Consider the following 20,552-nt stretch of genomic DNA (forward strand, 5'->3'; position numbering starts at 1 on the left):
CATTTATCATAATCAAAATAAATCCAAAGTAATAAAGCATTTTTCTGTCAGAATTTTCAAGAAAAAGTACCAACGCAAAGTATCTCAATCTTCGCTATACACAATCTGCATATTACTATATAAATACAATCATACACCAGTAGTCATCAACCACGCCCTCCCTCCACCCATCATCCAACAGAGACAATCATAATATACAAAGAAATGCAATCTTCTTCTATTGTAAGGGAAGTTATATTTTTTTTAATATTTCAGCAGTGTCTTTAGGGTTAAGTATTGTGTTCTTAAAAAGATACAAGGTTCTACAATTTTTTGTACGGTTTTTTGACGGTATTTTCAACGGTTAAAGTATGCTTATGATTCCAATGCTTCGAAATTATAACAATTTATGTCGATTCACAAATCTAAAGATTTCAAATGTACAAAGGGGATCAAATGTCAGTTTTGACATTTCTACCAAAGTAAGAATGTCAAAAAATCACTACGAGTTCATTTGCGATCCATTCTTCGGATTAAATAATAAATTAATTATATAAAGGGTTATTTATTTTGCGGTTTCAAAAGTATAGGGCTAGAATTTGACGTCGCTCAAACTACCTAGTCCAACCATAAGTTCTGTTCCACAATTTTAAGAGCGCATTGCTTATAACTTTATCTAGAAATAATACTGTTAACTATTTTTAAGAAACACGTGATCTTATAAGTAAAGAATGGAAGCTTGTTTGGTTTCAGCTTTTGATCGGAAATCGTGGATTGGGGCGTTAAAGAAAATTGAGTCGCGATAATCCCATTACATAAATGTGGAAACAATTCAAATCAAATTTTCGAACTTTTAAAACCACTTGGTCTATCGCGAATGTTTATGTACCGTACTATAAAACGTTTCAATGAACTGTCAAGAGTAGAGGACAGACCAAGAAGTGGCCGTCAACGCGTCGCTCGAACGAGCGCAAAAGTAAAAGCTGTGCGTGAACGAATTCGCAGGAATCCTCTCCGGAAGCAGAAGATCATGTCCAGAGAATGGTATGTATCTGCCAGATCCATGTCAAGGCTGATCCGAGATGATCTTCTCAAGAAAGCCTAACGTCGAGCATCAGGATTTCTTTTAACTCCAAGTCTTAAGAAAGTAAGACTTTAAACAAACAAAAAGCTTTTTCAGTGGCACGCGGTAAAATCTTGTTTACGGATAAAAAATCTTCACAATAGAAGAAGTTTATAATAAACAAAATGATAAGATTTATGCGACATCATCCAAAGAAGCCAAAAAAGGCATTAAAAACGGTCCAAAAGTGTATCAGTAGAATGTTCTCGAGAGTGTCGTTAAGAGATTAACAAATACTCTCTTTAACGGGGAAAGATGGGTCTTCCAACAGGACTCTGTTCTAGCACACAGGCCAAAACGACAGAGTGGTTTAGAACAAATATTCCGGATTTGATTGCAGCTGCAGATTGGCCGTCGGGGTGTCCAGATTTGAATCCATTGGATTACAGTTTGTGGTCCGAACTGGAGAACATGGCCTGTAAGACTCCCCATCGAAATTTGGATAGCCTAACAGCTGCTTTGGTAACAGGAACGTCATCATACCCATCGACACAGTGCGTGCAGTTAAAGACCAACGGCCACAACGTTTGAAAGCCTGCATTAAGGCTAAAGGCGGCCTTTTTTTCTAAAAACTAATATTGTAAACTAATTAAAAAAATTAATGTGATAATATAAAATGTACTATATTTTTTTATTGCGCTTTTAAAATGTAACATAACATATGGCTGGACTAGGCAAGTTGTTAAGCCATTTTTTTTTCAGGCATTTGTAAGGCATTTGTAAGGCATCTGCATTATCATTTTACTCGAATCACTGAAAATATCGCTGCTGTAAATGAAAATGTTGCCGTCGTTTTTAGGAATTAGGACTGTCTTATGGCACATTATGGCGTATTTTGAATTTGGATCTATACCTACATCCATAATAAGCTCACACAACGTACATAGATACGTCGAATGGGTGCTTGAACAACAGTAGGCGGTGGACGGAAATTGTTCGAACAAAATTTCTTCAGCGACGAATCACATTTCTTACTTGGTGTGTATTTTTATAAGAAATTGTAGTATTTGAGGTTCTTAGAATCTTCAAGTTATTGAAGAGAGGCTATTACATCCACAAAAAGTCACTATTTGGTGAGCTCTTTCGCACGGAGGTGTGATTGGACCTTACCTCTTCGAAAACGACGATAGATCTACTGTCACCGTCAATTAGAAGTGTTAGAGTCAGACTTTTTGCCTGCTATTAAAGAATACGACTTGGAGAATATGTGGTTTTAACAAGACGGTGCCAAATACCACACATTTTGACCGAATTTGGCTTTATTGCAAGAGACATTTCCAGAGAAACCTTTTACTCTGGAGCACTTAAAAACTAACATTAGTCAAGTTATGGCTAAGAGTGGTTGCAAGTTACCTCAAGAGCAACACTTAGCGTGGTGGTCATTTAGATGATGTAGTGATGCACACATAATGTCAACCTTCAAACAAATAATTTATGAATTAATTGTCTCCCGAAAGAAGGAAAGGAAAACTTAAATACCCCCAAATCTTCAGTCGATAGGTCTTCTCCCGAGTATCAGTAAGGTATTCGAGAAAGTTATAAATAGAGCTCTGTGCAGGAAGTACAACAAAATCAACCCAGTTAATCAGTTCGGCTTTAGGGCGGGATATGACAGTATTTATACGTCTAAGCTTGTATCTTATGTCTAGTGGAACAAATCTAAAAGGGAATGTACTAGTGCTTGTTTAATTGACTTGGAGAAGGCATTCGACACCTTATGGTTAGAGTACCCGTATAAGCTAACCAGACTTTTCATAAGTAAACCACTGTTATATGGTTTATGACGTGCTTAATGGTAGGTGGTTTGTTGTCAAAAGTTGCAATGTAACTTCTTCCAAAATCTTTGGTCAGCATTTACACCAGCGATCTGATAATTAGTCTAACTTAGGCAATTGGACGCCGATGACCTAATAACGTACAGAACAGCCCAAAAATTTGAGGTTATCAGGACACTTTTTGCGGGTTGAATTTCGATAAGATTTAGCAATATTGCGATGACTGGAAATGCTAAAGAAAGTTAAATAATAACTTTCAAAAATGCGAAACTATTCTGTTCATGACTCCATTGTATGGAGCCTCAAAAGATACGAGAAGGAACTGGAAAAATTTTGTGATCGTTGATTGAATCAGTATTTGTGTTTCGACAGGCATTTGAGTGCTGCTCTGGAACGTTCTCTCTGACAAAACGGTTGTTTTTTAACACCCGTCTTGACGTCAGGGTGAAGGTGTTTTGCTACATAGCCCTCATCCGGCCGATAATTGCCTATTAATGTCCAGTATGGTTCAACGTTACACTTTTTCAAATGGAAAAGATTTGGGTGTTTGAGAGGCAATGCGACGTTGACTTGGAGTACACAGAACCGCAGAGTCAGAGTACAAACATTACTGTTCCAACCAGCTTCTATACAACAGAACCAACATAAACAGAATAGATATTTTTTGCTGAAGCTTTATCGGGGCACGTTGCGAGAGCAATGTCCTCGACCAACACCTTAATTTTTTGGGGCTTACTACACCAATAATGTATACTGCGAAAATAAGCCTTTAAGTGGGTTTACCCCTCCCGTTGATTTCGTCTATTAAGAAAATCGAGAGCTGATATTGAATGGAGAGGTAGTTTCACTGATCTACTACGTTAGATAGGCGTCTCCTTTACAGTCGATACGTCCTCGCTCTGAACGGAGCAGAGCGTCTTGGGCTCATTACGATAGTGTCGGATAGGGACCGGAGAGATAGAGTGAAGCAGGAGAAGTAGTTTTTGTATTTGCAAACGGATAACTTTAATAAAAGTTGTCTGAGGTGTATTGCCTTGGCGGTTTAAGGTTTAGGTTAGGGACAGTCAGTGTGGTTCTAGTTTTAAAATAATGAATTAGCCTAGAGTCCGATATTTTTAAGATTTTGATAATATGCTAGCTTTTTAAGAATTTTTGTCTACATTAAATAAATTAAAAATATTTATAATAATAGCAAATTAAACGAAGTGCACAGTAAAACGTAATAACATGTTGTTCTTGAAGAATCTGAATTAAAAAAACCGGAGTAGAGTATGGATGGAATTTAATTTTGTTTGCTTTCAAAAGTGTCGTGTACATATTCAAATTATATAGCACATCAAAATATCAGAGGAATTTCAATATATAAAAATTTATATTAAAATTAACGTAGAAGGCCTAACCTTATGGATTATTCGTCTAAAAGCCTATAAATAAGTCATATAACAAGATGTAAAATATTTTCCATATCCTTGGATGGATATTGTTTCAAGCTTAAATAATAGAAATGCCTATTTCTTAAAAATATTTATTTTACTAACCCATTATTTTTGATCATAAAGGCAAGTACGTGCAACACTAAAGTAGATTTCCATTTTGTTTACATATAGGTAGCTACCTATATAGTTTTCAACAAGATGAAAAAAAGCCCTAACGGTTTATTTTTACGTACATTTACGTACGTCTGCGGAATAAGATGAAAATTTATTTATCACCATTCACCAACAACCAACACTCAAGGACTTGTTTTTTTTCCTTATACATATATGTATTTTTGAAACATCTTTTCTACATATTCACATTCAGAACATATCACACTATACACTTAACTTTGGTATACAAGAAAAAGAGCATCTGCGGTCGGCAGTTATTGTTGTGAAGAAGAACGAACAAACTGAGGAATAAAGACTCCATTTCCACTTTTAAAGAAAGAGTCTTGAGTAAAAATTTCATTATTTGCAAAACAGAAATTGTGCCAGAAGGATTTTTTTTCTTTAAAAGAAATATATTTGTACATAAATATATTACCTATTGTAAATTCTGTATTTGGAAAACACTTGGTTATTAAAGTTAATAATTCATTCATAACATACTATAAGCTCATTTGTGTATAGGCCAAACAGGAAATTATAAGAAGATATATCACTTTTATACTTTTGTTAAGTGTGGTAGTACCCTTTTAAAAAGACTGGTTTAAATTTTTAATATGGGTGTTTTTTAAGATTTAACAATTATAAACAATTACCTACCGTCATGTCAACTAAAATTATTAACGACTTCCTTACCATGCTTTAAATACTACCGATTTCATCTTTTTTTTTTATTTAAGGTGGCTCTACAGTCCTGTGTGAACTAGGGACTTACCCAATAAACTTCTCCATCTAGCTCGGTCCCTAAGTAGATGTCTCCAGTTTCGCGCTAAAAGTTAGGTGAGGTAACTTTCCACTTTTGGGCGCCACCTGATTCACCTGTGGGCGTGGATTTGAAGACTTTCCGTACCGGAGAACTGTATTCCATACGCTCTAAGTAACCCAGTAATCATAGTCGTTGGACTTTTATCCTTTTGGTTAAGTCTACGTTGCTGTACAGCCCATACACTTTATCAATCCATCTTCTCCACCTCTTACCTTCTATATGTATATGAGTACTTGACCGTAAATCACGCAAAGAACTTTATTCTCGAAACGGCCCAAGGTGCTTTCACCCGTTTTTGTTTAGAAGGTCTCCTTTTTTTCAGAATCGGGTAAACAATACTGAGGTTCCATTTATGGGGCATGCTTTCTTCCGACCATATCTTAAACATCAGTTGCTTTAAAGGGTTCAGCATTCAAGCCATCTGCTCCAGCGGCTTTCTTAGACTTCAGCTTAGATATAGAAATCTTTACTTCACCTAAGTCTGGAAAACGGGATTGTTGGCATTCGTCGTCTATGTTGAATGGATCATCCTGCCTGACAGCGGAATTCGGTTCTTCGTCGCAGTTATACAGTCTGCAGAAGTGGTCCTTCCATATCCTCAGCATTGACTCCGGTTCCAGTTTCGGCTTTGAAGCATTCGGTTTTAGGTTTATTAGTTTTATGTACCTGTGAATTTCATTTCAACTGTTCATAAAATTTTCGAACTTCATTCCTGCTTTCAAACCTCTCAATATCTTCCACCGCACGCTTCTCATGCCCTCTCTTTTTCCTTCTGAGAAGTCGGTATTCCTCTCGCCTCTGCTGCTCATAGAGCGCACGAGCAGCTCTCGTCCTTTTATGAGGCGCCTCTTTGCGTTCCTGTTGTTTGGCTGCCGATATCCCTCATCAAACCAGGAGTTCCTTGTTGGTGGCTGCTTGAAACCCATCACATCAGAGGCGGCTTCTCTGATTGCATCGTGGTAATGTTGCCACTAGTTTTCGATACATTGTGTTGGTGGCACAGAACTTTGAGAGAGGTAATTTGTACCTCTGTTGGAGAAGGATTTGGCGATCCCAGCATCTCCCCGTTTTGCCTTGGGTCTGGAAACTCGAAGCAATACCTTGGCTTCAACCAGGGAGTGGTCCGAGTCGATGTTAGCTCCTCGGAGAGTTCGGACATCCATGATGCTGGAAGCGTATCTAGCGTCGTCGATCGCATCTGGTCAATCAGGTTGATGGTAGATTGATCCGGACATCTCCAAGTTTGTTTGTGAATATTGAGGTGTGGAAAACGCGTACTGGAGCTGTTGGTTTTCTCGGTAGCAATCATCATAGTAAAAGTCGAACTTTTTCAACCTCTTTTTGCCGGGCCTATCCCATCGTATTTCCTGGATGGCGGTGATGACTGCTTTATAGCTGTATAGGACCTCCCCTAATTCTCCGGCTGCATGTGGTCTGTTAAGTTACCCAACATTCCACGTACAGATCCGAAGTTCGTTGTCCTTATTTCGTTTGCTTGGGTTGTCATAAGTAAATCGGTCCGTATCCAAGGCTTGTTGGTGCTTCCCAACTACGATATTTGTACGTGGTCAGGAAGTCACCCGGTGGCACAGCTCCCAACCTGGAGGGCCACATCCTTAGTGTAACTCCAAGGACGGCAAGCCGGATAAACCGCTCCTTATAGGCCAGGGCTCCGAAGAAGTCGTTGAAGCGCTATAAGGTATTCACTAAGTAGTTCAACCTTACTGGAACTGTAGACGCCACGGTTGACTCAATCTCAGGAATTCCTCTGCTGCCGTCTGAATAAGAACAGGTGCCAGGACTGTCATAGCAGAGACCTTGGCTTCAGTCCCTGTCTGCGCCATCATTGACAAATTGGATTGACAAAGCCATCAAGAGTAATTGCTGTCATAAAAAGTGCCTTCTCAAATAAGCCGATCGGATTCTGATTAAAACTGTCGGTCCGCTCTGACAATATTACTGGAATAGTATAGAGTCGTAAGTACCAAGGCTCTAGTTTTCAACGAACTTTCATCACCTAATTTATTTCTTACACATACATATGTAGATAAAAATATGTGTATTTTAAGAAAAATTTAAAGACAATAGATCATTGAAGATCATGAATTTATATATAGTATTAAAATAATTGCATCTTGGTAACTAGCTTTTGATGCATCTGCTAAACATCCAATTTTTATTTTTATGAAATGTCCGAATTTAAAGTCAAAATTGTCTTCAGGGTGCTATAAATATAAATACAAATGATTTTAAACTAAGCTGTATGCACACATGATAAGATGGAGAATTGGATTCTAAACACTTTCAAAACAGAGTTCCACTAAAAAACCGGGAACTATTTATTTCGAGTTACAAAAATTTATTTTGGAACTTCTTAAAAAAATAAGTTTTTCGGATTAAGAAATACACAAAAATAACTATTTTTAACAGTGTGATCGAATTAAAGCTTCGGTCAAAAATTATGCTGTTTTAGGTTATTCTGAAATACTATCGAAACACCATTAAAAATTATTTTAAATCACTAAAATGTTTCATATAAAATATGAATCAGAATCTGATTCAAAAGAGTGAAGTACCTTATACAAAAGTTTCTAAATGTTTGTTAAAACTTTTCACTATCCTTGAAACCAAGAACCAAAAGAAAAAATAATTTTCCTGTTCGGAGTTGAGAATAAAGTCGTTGAAAAATATCAAATACTTTCGATAAAAGTGAGAAAAATGTTTTTGATTGCTCCAACCACGAAGTTTATTCTAGAACAAGCCTGCATTAGACTTGAAAAATAAATTCAACATCATTCGTTCTAAATTTTATTAAAACAATTTTTGAGATTCTAATCTACTGCCGGCAAAAAATAAATACAGCATTATACCTCAACTCGCGTACTATTGTTTCTCATTACTTCATACAATAATTTTCTGTTAACAAAGGAGATCAACTGCTATTTAATAATTTCCAAACCTTTTGATTAATCAATGTGTAGTTCAAAAATAACTATGAGATAGCCAATTTGGAGACACAAACAAGTTTATTATATAACCCTCTACAATTCTACATGCCAATTTCATTATTTTTTCAAATAATCTAAACACTGTGACAATCTTTTCAGCCAGAAAGGTCTTATAAACGAGTAAAAAGAGCATCCTGAGTGTCATATACATACTAACTAAGGACAATAAATAGGTTTAACGTTAATCCTTGCACCTCGAGAAACATAATTGGATCAAACAAATCCTAACATTTACTTAGGGGCCTCCTGTCTTTCAATTTTAAGAATATCTTTTTCCTAACAACCAAAGAAACAGAACTGAAAAAAGAACAAGGAAATCACTGTTGTCCTCGTTTATTCTAAAAATAATAGTAACCTGAATTTTGTATTGTCTTAGGACATTATTGTACCTAGTTTTTAATAAAAATCATGAGATAATTTTATTTATTTATTTGTTTATTTTATTAAATAAAAAGGGGCTGTGATGCGATTCACACTGATAACTTCCCATCCCGTCTGTCCATTTGTCTTGCTTCAAAGTTTGGAGGTTTTCGTGTTGGGTAAAAAAAGTTGTTAGATAAATTATTCTTAAAAATTTAACCAACAATATTTTTCATATAAAGCAAAAGTTTAGTTTAAAAATCTAGTTTTGTTAAATAGAATTTTAGTCGAAAACAAATTTGTAAAAATTTGCGTACTATTTTTTGTAGATTTGATTTTTTTATGAAAAATGGACTGTTGGATTAAAAAAAAACTGAATACCGAATAAAAGTAGTTTAAAGCCAATATCTCAAAGTTTTGAAAAGATATTTGAGTTAAAATCAATGTTACCAAGTTTTAGTATTGTTTTTTTTTAGTTTTTTTATTTTTTGTAAAAAAAAAAACTATCAATTCGATTTTTCTCAAAATTTTACTGAATTTTAAAAACAAAGGAGCTTGAAACGTCGAGAGATGTCAATATTTTCAATTTGACATTTTAAATTTCTATGGGAAGTCAAAAGCCCGCTCTAACGATTTCGGAATAAAAATGTTTAATGTTTTTTTACGTTTAAATTTCTAAACAACAAACAGGAAATATTTTTTAACAGCATTCTTAGATACATGAAAAGTTGGTACGACTCAGTCTTGCTTTTTATATTCCTTTAATTTGAACGTAATTATTACTAAAAACCACCTTAATTTGTTTTTGTTTAAATTTTAAGAGAATTTTTAGAAATCAAACATACTCGTATTTCTTTTAATTTATAAACATAATTTTGTATGTTCCCCATTTCTAAAATTTTCATAATTTTTTTGATCAAAATATGCTTAAAAGCTTCACGCAAATAAATTAACAATTTCCCATAATTTTCCAGCCTACTCATTCTTATTAATTTTTAACTTCCCATAGGAAGTTATTGTAATGGGTCGATTAGTCAAATTGAAAATTTTGACATTTCTCGACGTTTCAAGGTACCTAGAGTCGAAATAAAAGATTTTTAGAAAGATGTCTGTGCGTGCGTGTGTACGTACGTTCGTACGTCCGTACGTCCGTATGTCTGTACGTCCGTACGTTCGCGACGTTTTTTTCGTTGTCCATAGCTAACCAGAAGAGATATCGACTCCAAATAAATTTTGTTATACAGATAATAAGGCAGAAAGATGCAGAAAGAGCTCTCAAGAAAATTGCGTGGGTGGTTTTTTTACCATAGCAGTTTCAAAAAAAGGTGAAAATTTTGGTTAACCCTAAATATCTTTCGAACCAAAAACGTTAGAGACTTGAATTAAATTTTATATAATAAATTGCAACGTGATACCAAACATATATATTTTTTGAAAAAATTTATCTAACGGTTTTTTTCTAAATCAAAAAAACTGAAAAAAAAAATTTGTCACCTCCTAAATTTAACGACTAACATATGATTTCATCTCCAAACCAATTTTGAGCAACGGAGAATAATGTTTTTGGAATCTGATAAAATTTTGAGAAAAATCGAATTGACAGTTTTTTTTTATAAAAAATAAAAATCTAAAAAAACATTACTCAAAGTTCGTAAAAATTAAATATCGATTCAAATATCTTTTCAAAAACTTAAAATTTAGGCTTCTAACTAAGTTTTTCTTATAAAAAATATTGTTTTCAACATTCAGTAAAATTTTGAAAAAAATCTAATTGACAGTTTTTTTTACAAAAAATAAAAACCTAAAAAAAAATTAATAAAAGTTGGTAAAAATTGATTTTCGACTCAAATATCATTTCAAAACTTTGAGATATTGGCTTAAATTTACTTTTATCTTTCAAAAAATATTGTTGTCAACATTTAGTAAAATTTTGAAAAAAAATCAAATTGATAGTTTTTGTACAAAAAATTAAATACCTAAAAAAAATTTAACAAAAGTTGGTAAAAATTGATTTTCGACTCAAATATCTTTTCAAAACTATAAAATATTGGCTTCAAACTAATTTTATCTTATAAGAAATATTGTTTTCAACATTCGATAGAATTGAAGAAAATCAAATTGACGGTTTTTTTACAAAAAATAAAACTCTAAAAAAAACAATACTAAAACTTGGTAAAAATTTACTTTCGACTCAAATAGCTTTTCAAAAATTAAAAATATTGGCTTCAAACTTATTTTATTTTACAGAAAATATTGTTTTCGATATTCAGTGATTTTTATATAAAAATCCAACAGTCCGTTTTTCATAAAAAATAAAATCTATAAAAAATATTACGCAAATTTGGTAAAACTGATACTAGTACATATAGACAAACTTTTAAGCAAGACAAATCGACAAACGGGATGGGAAGTTATCAGTGTGGGTCGCATCCCAGCCTCTTTTTTTGAATTCTTTTTAACTTAGTCACTAATTTTTTTCCCAAACTTAAAACTTATTCTAAAGCAAATGAGTTCAATGAATAAAACACTCCCCAAAATTCATCTTAATTGTCGTATGTTTACACTGAAATGAATCATATCTGAACAACTATTAAAATGCTTTTTTAAGTAAAAAATTGTTAATCTTTTAAACTTTGCCTTGCTGGACAACAGCTATCGAAGAAAAAGTAAATAATAATAAGGTTAAGAAAGACCTCGTTGACAATATTTTCTTAATGAATTAGTCCTTTATCAACTTCTGTGAAATTTTAACAAAAATTACTCTGATAGTAAATGAAATTTATTTTTATGGTCATGATAAACTAAACTATTCAAATTTATCAAAAATTTAATTTCTCTCAAAATTTGACTACCTATACAATTTTTGTTTGATTTATTTTTAAACCGTCTAAACTTATATTAATATTTATTGTTATCATTTATCATCAATGAGTATATTTTTTGAAACAAAATACGCTCCATTTCATTCATGAAAAGAAAGACCTTCATCAACTTGTTCATCATACTCAAATTTCTTTATAATAATTATGTAAATATTTTATTACTACACTACGCTTCAACTGAATACTTTTTACAATTTTTCCAAATATTGATTGGTAGAGTGTCATCTGTTGATGCTTACAACTCCCTTAAAATATTAAAAAAAGAATTTAAAAATAATTCTCCAAAATCAACCACTTGCAAAGCGTTATACTTTTAACATTTGAACAGTGTTGTGGGTTAACTGGATAGATACAAGAATGTAATTGTAATTGGTTAATACTTCCATCTTTCATTTTAATCATTTTGTATAAGTTCCGATATAAATCCTACAGTCTTTTGATATAGTTCAACGTTATTTTGCTAAACGCTAACTTAATTGTTACAGAAATTAAGGATTCTTTGTCTTTAACAACTACCATCACTTACTTTGAGTACTAACTATCATCCTTAAGTATATTTAATAATGTTAAGATCAAATTAGTATGGCAGTTATTGCTTCTCTGTCTGAGCTTTTATTAAACGCATCGAGCGAATAGGTGCGTTATAATGTTTATAGGACAAGTTAATGGGTCAATAAATGTTAGATTATTTAGAAACATTACTTTCCAGGATTCCTTTATACCCAGCTGCAGTAACTTTTGATGTAAACTCCTTAACCTTAATTGTTTCATAACTGACGGCGTTCGATTTAATCATAAGTCTTTCAACAATATATTATTATTGTCTCTTATTGTTAAAATAAAAGGTTGACCCATAATGGGGGCTACCACTTGATACCATTGTTTTTTTCAGATTATTTGAGTTTTTAAAAAACTCTAATAGCTTAACTCTCCGTTGTTCGTCAAGTAGAGGTTTTTTCTTTAACGATGGATCGAATTTTAACACTCTTACAACTATTGAAGGACTTGCGTTTACGCCAATTTGTTTGTTCTATTTAAATAAAAACTTCGCCCAATTTTAATAGCTGCTGATTTTCCGGTTAGGACTTGGTGTCCGATTAAATCAATTTAAGCTTTTGAAACATTGCTTAAGCATGTAGACCTACTCATTGATCTTACAATTATTTTATAACAGAATTTGAATTTCATTTGAAACACTAAAATTGTTGATTTAAGTAGTTAACATCGACATATGTCATAAAAACCCTCAATACTTCGAAAAAATGTAAAAAAGCATTTTCGAAAATGTTTATGCGTATTCAGTTGAAGCGGAGTGTAAATCTCCCACTTTGTTCAATTTTTAGATCAAATAATAATCTTCATATTTCAGTTAACCGAGTAATTTGTTCAATGTGAATCTCCCTGTTGAATAGGGTTTGGCTTTAAACACTTAATACTTGCTCATACCTATTCAACATTTGAAGTTTTAAATATGAATTTAAAGCGAAGGGTTATTGCCTTAACATGTTGGGCTTAAAATTTGGAAATTTTAAAATTGGAGGAAAACACAGAGTTCGGTAAAGCATTCCACATTGACGATGAGTGGTTAAAAAAAGAATCTCTATACTTAACAGTACGTCTGCAATTGAGCTCAAGGGTAAACTGATAAGCATTCCTGGAAGTGCTAGTATTACGTCTGAATTGTTTGATGGGGTGAATACAACTGGCTTATTCGAAAGAACATTGTTTGTAAAAATTTCTGTAAAACAACGAATGACATGAAACATTGCGGCGGTGTTCGAGTGATGTAAATTTTTTTCAGTTATAGTTCTATCGCCTATCATTTTCAAGACTCTTTTTTGGATCCTATCTAAAAGACTGAAACTTGTTTCGGGGCACCTGCACAAATATGTGAGTTATATTTAAGTTTTGAACATATCAAAGCCTTGGGAATTCCATCCAGATCTGAAGGGTTGAAAAAATTCTCGCAACGTGTCGTCGGAGAAATCCTAAGCACTTAGCAGCATTTTTAGCAATATCGAATAGGTGATCTGTGATACACATATAAAGTACTGAAAGTTGAATAGTTTCCAGAATGCAAGTGCCACTAATGGATAGTGGCATCGGAGGTGAGTTATGTTTACCGACAGAAAACAGCATTGAGGTTTTGAATCATTAAATTATACACGGTTAATACTATCACATTGCACAATGCTGTCTTGATCGGAATTAAATTAGCTTAACATCCGCTGAATAAAGAAACGAATATAAAAAACTAAAGGTTTTTGTTGTCAACGAAAGAGTTTAATGGATTAGAAGTGACAGACAAAAGATCGTTTATGAATATAAAATAGGAAGAAGAGAGTTGGAAACAAAACAAAGCCCTGCGCAACACCAGCATATACTTTATGAATTTCATACTTAAAACATTCAATACAATTTGTATTGTACAGTTAAAAATGCAGTTTCTTTTCCAATGAAGAAAAACTCTTTCAATGCTTTGGAGGGGGAGGAGGATTTTCTCTTTTAAGGGACTGGTTGGACAAATGTTGTTTTGCCTCCTCTTGCAAAGAGACCTGTAAAGTAGGAAAGATGGAAAAGCTTACGCAGTGGTTTTGCCACTTTGACTCACTAAAAATATCACTTGCGTTGCGTTTAGCTAGCAAATTCCACACAATATATTTTCTCCTTTAATTTGAACCTTTCGAAGCTTTTGGGCAAAGCACAATATTTTTGTTTGCCTTAATTTATTTATGTTTAAATTTTAAGAAAAATTATGTAATTAAAACTATATTTTTCTCGCTCCTCATTTCTTAAATTTTCATGGGTCTTTTTTGGTCAAAATATGCTTTAAAGTTTGACGCAAATAAATTAAGAATTTCAAAAAGTTTTTCAACCTACACATTCTTATTGATTTTTGAATTTTTTTTTAAATTAGCCTCTAATTTTTGTTTTCCAAGCTCCAAACTTATGAACAAAACACTTCCCAAAATTCAACTTAGTTGTGGTGCATTTACACTTAAATGAATCATATTGAAACATCTATTTAAATGCCTTTATAAATAAGAAACTGTTGGTCTTTTTAAACTATGCTTTCCTGGACAACATACATATGTCTAAAAGAAAAAAGTAAAACTTATATATGTACATATTTATACCGTTAAGACAGATGAATAGGTACGTATTATTAAATTAAAATAAAATTCCAAAATTAATTTTTAACTTCCCATAGGAAGTTATTGTAATTGGTCCGATTTGTCAAATTGAAAATTTTGACATTTGTCAACGTTTCAAGGTGTCACGAGTCAAAAGAAATTATTTTTAGAAAGATGTCTGTGCGTGTGTGTGTACGTACGTTCGTACGTCCGTACGTCTTTACGTTCGCTACGTTTTTATCGTTATCCATAGCTCAAGAACCAGGAGAGATATCAACTTTAAATAAATTTTGTTGTACAGACAATAATGCAGAAATATGCAGAAAGGGCTCTCAAGAAAATTGCGTGCTCGGTTTGCTTACCATAGCAGTTTATAAAAGGTAAACATTTTGGTTAACCCTTAACATCTTACGAATCAAAACCTCTAGAGACTTGAATTAAATTTTATATAATAAATTGTAACGTGATATCAAACAAATTTATTTTTTGAAAAAAATCCAACTAAACTTTTTTTTTTTAACCAAAAAAACTGAAACAAAAATATCACCTCGAAAATTTAACGAATAAAAAATGATTTCATCTCCAAACCAATTTTGTGCAACGAAAAGTTACGTTTTTGGCATCTCGTCAAATTTTGAGAAAAATCAAATTTACAGTTTTTTGTATACAAAATAAAAACCTAAAAAAACATTACTCAAAGTTGGTAAAAATTGAATTTCGACTCAAATAACTTTTCAAAAACTTAAGATTGTGGCTTCAGACTTATTTTTACTTATAAGAAATATTGTTTTCCACTTTCGGTAACATTTTGAGAAAAATCGAATTGAAAGTTTTTTTATAAAAATAAAAACATAAACAAAAAAGAGGCTGGGATGCGACCAACACTGATAACTTCCCATCCCGTCTGTCGATTTGTCTTTCTTAAAAGTTTGTCTATATGTACTCATATCAATTTTTACCAAATTCGCGTACTATTTTTTAATTACTGAATTAAATTACTGAATATTAAAAACAATATTTTCTGTGAAATAAAATAAGTTTAAAGCCAATATTTTTAATTTTTGAAAAGCTATTTGAGCCGAAAGTAAGTTTTAACCAAGTTTTATTATTGTTTTTTTTTTAGAGTTTTATTTTTTGTCCAAAAACTGTCAATTCGAATTTTTTAAAAACAATATTTCTTATAAGATAAAATTAGTTTAAAGCCAATATTTAAAATTTTTGAAGAGATATTTGGTCGAAAATCAAACTTTACCAACTTTTATACCTTTTTTTTAAGTTTTTATTTTTTGTAAAGAAACTGTCTATAAGATTTTTTTCAAAATTTGTCCTAATGTTGAAAACAATATTTCTTATAAGAAAAAAATAGTTAGAAGCTATTATCGCAAAGTTTTCAAAAGATATTTGAGTCGAAAATCATTTTTTACCAACTTTTGTTAATTTTTTTTTTCGGTTTTTAATTTTTTGTAAAAAAAAACTGTCAATTCGTTTTTTTTCAAACTTTAACTGAATGTTGACAACAAGATTTTTTAAAAGATAAAAGTAAAATAAATCCAATATGTTAAAGTTTTGAAAAGATATTTGAGTCGAAAATCAATTTTTACCAACTTTTATACATATTTTTTTAGGTTTTATTTTTTTTGGAAAAAAAACTGTCAATTAGATTTTTCTCAAAATTTTATCACATATCAAAAACATTATTCTTCGTTGCAGAAAATTGTTTTGGAGATGCAATCATATTTCAGTCGTAAAATTTTGGAGGTGACAAATTTTTTTTTTTCAGTTTTATTGATTTATAAAAAAAACCGTTTTATTGATTTTTTTTCAAAAAATATAACTGTTTGGTATCACGTTACAATATATTATATAAAATTTAATTCAAGTTTCTAGCGTTTTTTGTTCGTAAGATATTTAGGGTTAACCAAAATGTTTACCTTTTTTTCAAACTACTATGGTAAAAAAACCACCCACACAATTTTCTTGAGAGCTCTTTCTGCATCTTTCTGCCTTATTATCTGTACAACAAAATTTATTTGAAGTTGATATCTCTTCTGGTTCTTGAGCTATGGAGGACGAAAAAAAACGTCGCGAACGTACGGACGTACGGACGTACGTACACACGCACGCACAGACATCTTTCTAAAAATCTTTTATTTCGACTCTAGGGACCTCCAAACGTCGAGAAATGTCAAAATTTTCAATTTGACAAATCGGACCCATAACAATAACTTCCTATGGGAAGTTAAGAATTAATAAAAAATGGTAAAAATTGATTTTCGACTCAAATATCTTTTCAAAACTTTGAGATATTGGCTTTAAACTACTTTTATCTTTTAAAAAATGTTGTTGTCAACATTAATTAAAATCTTGAAAAAATCTAATTGATAGCTTTTTTACAAAAAATAGAAACTTAATACTAAAACTTGGTTAAAATTTACTTTCGACTCAAATAGCATTTCAAAAATTTAAAATATTGTCTTGAAACTTTTTTTATTTCACAAAAAATATTGTTTTCGATATTCAGGGGTAGAATCGGCTAAGGTAATAGTTGACTATCATTTTTTTTTTGATAATGAAATTGACTATCTATTTCATTTCGTCTGTGTAAGATGATTCAACTCAATTCAATTCGATTGAACAAATTCAGTTTCAAAATGTCAAAATTCGTTGTAGGGTTGGTAAAAATTTTAAATTGATTCTTATAAAATATCTTAATAAAAGTATAAAATTGGCTGATTTTAATTAAAATTTGTACTTTTCTTGCCTTTTTTCGAATATCGTACGCTTTTTCGGTCACAGTAATGTGTTTTTTTTAAGACACAAGGTGAACTTAGAAAATTTTCCAGTCGTTTGTGTAAGCGTCTGTTAGCTCTATTCGAAATAAACATATTTGTTTGAAAATGACTGTCACATTTTTTGAGACAGCTTTTTAGGTATTAATTTGACTATCACCTTACGTAGTTCAAATTCGATCATTTTGATTGTCATTTATCAACAATAACCTTAGCAGATTCCACCCCATTAGTTTTTTTTTATAAAAATCCAACAGTCTGTGTTTTATTAAAAAAATAAAATTGATATCTCTCAAATTAATTGCATTCAACTAATTTATTAAAATTTAAGAAATGCTGCTAAAATTGGTTAAAATTTGTTTTCGACTAAAAATCAATTTAACAAAACTAGATTTTCAAACTTAACTATTTCTTGATATGAAAAATATTGTCGGTAATTTTAAAAATCAACTGACAACTTTTGTACCCCAACACAAAAACCTACAAACTTTTAAGCAAGACAAATCGACAGACGTGTGGGTCGCATACCAGCCTCTTTTTTTGGAAAGTGTGTAGCCCCCTCTGACACAAAGTCTGAATTCTCCCTTAGAACTAAGGGCATCAAAAACATCCGGAAAAGTATGATTTGATTGTAAGTTGCAAGAACCTTGTTGATCATATTTTGTGAATGAATCAGTCCTAAATTAACTACGGAGAAATCTCAACAAAAATTACTCTGATAGTAAATGAAATTTATTGTTATGGTCATAATTAACTAAATTATTCAAATTCATCAAAAATTAATTCTCTCTTAAAATTGTACAACCACCAATTTTGTTTTACTGTACAAAAAACTCGTATAAAAGTTTTGATTAATTTCAGTTTTGAAATTTGATATGTTTGAAAATCGTCTATGTCCACATTATTATTTATTGTTATCATTTACGCTCAAAATACGCTCCATTTCATTCATTAAAAGAAAGACCTTCATCAACTTATTTATCATACTCAAATTTCTTTATCATAATTATGTAAATATTTTATTACTTCTTATCCCACTTTATTTAATCTTCATATTTCAGTTAACCAAGTAATTTATTCGATATAAATTTCCGTGTTGAATTGGGTTTTGCCTAAAAACATTCAATACTTTTTTCATACATAAATACAACGATTTAAATTTTTAATACAAATTCAAATTGGCGGTATTTGTATTTTTAATTTATGCAATGAAAAATCTACCTAATTGGGAAGTATCTAAATAAAGTGTAATAATACGCAGCTACAAATCGATTCGTCGATTTTGTATCACTTTCCATAAAACATTGGATTAAATTGGCCTTAAAATAACAATACAGCTATGTTTTGTTGTGTATGTAGACAAATTTAATTTAGTTTTTTTATTTGCATGTGATTACATCAATTAAGCCAATTTTCAGTGCCACCATCAATCAACCCCCATCCCCACCCTGACTAACGAGCGACGACGGTTTTTTTGTCAGTTAAACAATAAAGCTCCAATAACATCCCCTAAGGGTGAATCGTTCATAAAACTAAAGACCGAAAAAATGACACATACCTACCTACTAACCTACACCTCAACCCTTATCGTGAATGAATAAACCCTTAAAAAATATTTAAATCGAGGGAAAGAAAGAGTAACCTAAATGTTAAGGAATTCAATAAATGCGTAACAAAATTTTGTGATAACCAAACACCTAAGTCTGCTTTATTGTATTTTCCATTTGTTTGTTATTTAAACGCATGTACAGTACATAATTTGTTTATATAATAAATTTACATACCGAATATGAGGTATACAGAGTAGAGTACATACCTTTTAAGCTTTGAGGGATGATTGTATCTTGTGAGAGTTTTGAAATAGAATAGTATCAAAATTGACAACAATTTTCTACTGCTCTACAGATGATACCAAAAGTAGCTCTAGCTTTATATTGATAGATACGTTTGCGGCTGAGAGGATGATGGCTGGGGGCGCTGGTTATTGATTTTATTAACTTCTTTTCTTTCCTTTTTTGTATTTGTTTTTGAAATTTCTCGGATGTCCTGATTTAATTTTCTCCTTTATTTAACTTTTTTACTTTTGTATTTTGTTGTTTTTTAACTTCCTCGACAAGAGATGAAGATGATGAACAAGATGAAGAGAAACAGGTCACAGTGAAAACTTTTTATTGTTTTGATATTAAGCACCGAGCACACTTAGAATCTTACAGATAAATCTTCTTAAGAACTTCAAGATGAGAAAATTTAGAATTTTGTTTTGAAATTATTATTTTCAACTTATACAAGGGCGCTGAATGTGAGAGCTTAGCTGAGAATGTAACTAGTGTATTATTTTACAATTTCAATGAAAAAGAGGAATTCTACCAACGCGTTAAACCGTCCAGCACAAACTGATGATAATTTTGTGTTAAAAAAGTTGGCCAACGGATTTTTTCTTTTTTTCGAAGCATAAAAACGTTGTTTGGTTACAAACTAAGAAAAAAGATATAAAATTCACTCAATTTTTTGGGAACAATGACTCAAGTAATGAAAAACGAGTGAAGTTCAAAAGCTCTCTCTTTCCGGCTCTATCGCTCTGAAAATGCGTGCGACTTTTTGTTTTTATTCTTTTAACTAAGTCTTTAAAACATTATACCTACATTTATGTATGTAGGCGAAAAAAACATAGTCAACGTTTGTTTGGAATAAGTTTGAGTATTTGCTGTACTCGAATGGAATACTTGAGAAGTTTTTGGGGGATGTATGTTGTGGGTAGACACTTAAAAACTATGAGAAAGTGAAAAAAATATGTATGGAACTCTGACGCAAAAGCATCAAAGACCGCGTCAAGTTGAGGCCTGATGCGATGATCCGATGATAGGAATAAGGTGGGTTTTTGTGGGGGTCAAGTGTTACATGTGCGCACTTTTTTTTGCTAAAATTTTAATAGAACATAGGTTTGTAGATATTTATCTATTTTATTTTGTATCTTTTGTATACAATTGTTGCTTAAATTTTTTGAGAACAAATCCAAATGAGTCATAGCCTCTTGAAGTTGGAAGGGTTATGATATTATATGCAGTGATAGGTTATACTAAATGTACATTC

General features: G+C 31.8%; 1 protein-coding gene across 1 annotated transcript in view; it reads right to left on the reverse strand.

Moving 5' to 3' along the window:
• LOC129954189 (uridine phosphorylase 1) overlaps nt 1-19,849 on the reverse strand; it is a 105,667-nt gene extending 85,818 nt beyond the window's left edge. The window contains exon 1 of the mRNA XM_056067933.1: nt 19,279-19,849. The gene's annotated coding sequence lies outside the window, so the exon portion shown is untranslated. The remainder of the gene's footprint in view (nt 1-19,278) is intronic.
• Between the last annotated feature and the right edge of the window lie 703 nt (nt 19,850-20,552).

The sequence above is a fragment of the Eupeodes corollae genome, chromosome 1 (assembly GCF_945859685.1).
Source record: "Eupeodes corollae chromosome 1, idEupCoro1.1, whole genome shotgun sequence".
NCBI lineage: Eukaryota > Metazoa > Arthropoda > Insecta > Diptera > Syrphidae > Eupeodes > Eupeodes corollae.